This window comes from Schistocerca piceifrons, chromosome X, assembly GCF_021461385.2.
Source record: "Schistocerca piceifrons isolate TAMUIC-IGC-003096 chromosome X, iqSchPice1.1, whole genome shotgun sequence".
Taxonomy (NCBI): Eukaryota; Metazoa; Arthropoda; class Insecta; order Orthoptera; family Acrididae; genus Schistocerca; species Schistocerca piceifrons.
In genome coordinates, this window is record NC_060149.1 from 800,190,474 (window position 1) to 800,193,297 (window position 2,824).

The following is a 2,824-nucleotide window of genomic DNA, read 5'->3' on the forward strand; positions in this document are numbered from 1 at the left end:
TGCTACTCTGCAATAAAACTTTCCCAGGTGTATTACCGTGCCATCACTGTTTCTATACAGGCCAATTTTTCGGAAGATGAGGCAAGTATATTTATTTACATCCCCCTGACGATGGCTACTAGTAATAGTAGCATAGACATGGTGTATAAAACAATATGACAACGGTGTCACATAGGCCTACCCGGAAAAATGTTTAGCTGAAGGTAGCGCACTTAAATTAGTCGCTACGCTTGAGAAAAAATCATGTTATGTCGCTGCTGATGAATTTAAAAATTTTACTTTTGTGAAGTGTAACCACTATTCTTGATTAACTACTCCGAATATTTCACTGAAATATCTTACAACCGAATTTTAACAGCTATATAGTGTCTGAATGAATTAAGCCCCTCATGACCGGAAATGACGCTTCTCGTCAAAAACGATGTCTAGGTACCATTGTAAGCAAAATCATAGTGACGGGATGGATTCAAGCGATTTTCTCAGCAATTGAAAAGTAGTTCACACAGGACAATGTAACGCTCTGTCCAGGGCCATAAACCTTTACAATCATATAAACTATGCACGAATGTGAATTCTGAGAGAGATATAAGCAGATTAAGCGTTACACAGAAACTATTTGAGGAGGAATATAACAATTAGCGGGACAGTTGAGATATCTAGGTTCTGAAATATTGTCATCGACAAAATGAACTAAAATGGTTCGACGTCTTTCTGTTGATTCTACGGAGTGGAGACAACAACATTACGGTCACCGAAATTGTGGTAACAACGGAAAGTTTCCGCAAAAGGGTAGGTGTTGACTTGTGTTTACTCTACCAAAGGAATTACACAAGCAGCTGGGTTTAGACAGGGTAGTGAACAGATCGTGCAATGCAACAACAACGTGATTTACCCCAAGCTATGACATGGAGAACCATAGGACGCTTGGAAGCGGTACAGAGGGAGGTGGCTGCAGCTATTAGAGCGTCCCCAAGTGTAGTTTCCAGGTCCTGGACGCGATTTCAGACAACAGGAACCATTAAAAGAAGGCAAGGCCAAGGTCATCCACTGGTAACATCAGCTAGAGATGGCCGTTATCTCCGGTTAACAGCCCGTCGAGACAGGAGGCTGAATGCAACTCAGCTGCAACGCACCCTCCAGGCAGCAACAGGGCGCGTAATGTCAACACAAATAGTCCGAAATTGCCTTCGGGAATGTGGCCTCTACGCACGGAGACCTATGGTGTGTGTCCCATTAAAACCACCACACCGTTTAAAAAAAATGGCTCTGAGCACTATGGGACTCAACTGCTGTGATCATCAGTCCCCTAGAACTTAGAACTAATTAAACCTAACTAACCTAAGGACATCACACACATCCATGCCCGAGGCAGGATTCGAACCTGCGACCGTAGTAGCAGCGCGGCTCCGGACTGGAGCGCCTAGAACCGCACGACCACCGCGGCCGGCACCACACCGTTTAGCCCACAGAAACTGGGCGGAAGAACATCAGGATTGGAGTTGTAACGCATGGCGCCGGGTGCTGTTCACAGATGAGACAAGATTTTGTGTTCAGCTGGACAATCGTTCTTCCCTCATCTTGAGAGAAGATGGTAGATGAATGTTGTGGGCAAGAGTATTGGCGGACGTACGGACCTGTATGCGGTTCAGAATGGCGCTTTGACTGCTCAGGGGTATAGAGACGAGATCCTTCGACCTTTTCTTGTGTCCTACGGTGCTGGCATAGGAGATGGGTTCCTTCTGGTGGACGATAACGCTCGTCCCCACAGAGCTGCGCTGGTGGACAACGTGCTTCAAGCTGAGGGAATTGAACGAATAGAGTGGTCAGCTTGTTCACCGGACTTAAACCCGATTGAGCACGTGTGGGATGCAATTGGCAGAATTGCAGCCAGACCTGCACCTCCCACAACGGTTGCAGAGGTGGATATTGCACTCGTGGAAGAATGGCCAAATATCACTCAAGAGCAGATTGATAACCTCATACTGTCCATGCAACGCAGGTGTGCAACTGTACTGGCCGTCCGAGGTGATCACACACCATATTAGAGGGCAACGAGAATGACTGTTTTACTATTATGGTAGCCCCATGGTGCCTCCCTCTACGTAAACGCCATTTAAACCTCAAATAAAGAGTTCAGATAACAAAGTATCGTACTGTATCACAGACAAATTACAATTGTAACCGATATCTGAATAAAATACGTTACCTTATGTCTATTGTGAATGATATCTCACCTGATCCCCTAATTGTTTTGAGCAGTGTATGTATTTTCAGTGAGGGAAAAGAGCGCGTCACCTAAGAGTAACAAAGATTGCTGAAAAATAATTAGATGTTTCCAGAATGAGATTTTCACTCTGCAGCGGAGTGTGCGCTGATATGAAACTTCCTGGCAGATTAAAACTGTGCGCCCGGCCGAGTTTGGAAGGTAGGAGACGAGGTACTGGCAGAAGGTACCGGGCGTGAGTCGTGCTTTGGTAGCTCAGTTGGTAGAGCACTTGCCCGCGAAAGGCAAAGGTCCCGAGTTCGAGTCTCGGCCGGGCACACAGTTTTAATCTGCCCGGAAGTTTCAATAATTAGATGGTTGGATAAAAGCGTGGGCTGGCCAACGAAATGTAAGAATGTGACTATCGTGAATTTTTAAGAAGACGTACTCAAAGGAGTCTTCGATATACTGTGGTGAGGTTTGCAGTTCTGTCTAATGCGACGTACTGTGACATTTCCTGGAAAGTGTCGTGTGACTAGGGTCTCCCGTCGGGTAGACCGTTCGCCGGGTGCAAGTCTTTCGATCTGACGCCACTTGCGCGTCGATGGGGATGAAATGATG

The 2,824-nt window shown here is 46.1% G+C and overlaps 1 non-coding gene across 1 annotated transcript; it reads left to right on the forward strand.

The window, feature by feature from the left end:
• The first annotated feature begins 2,467 nt into the window (after positions 1 to 2,467).
• On the forward strand, positions 2,468 to 2,542 carry Trnas-cga. The gene has a single exon. It is a non-coding gene; the product is annotated as a tRNA-Ser (tRNA).
• The last annotated feature ends 282 nt before the right edge of the window (positions 2,543 to 2,824 follow it).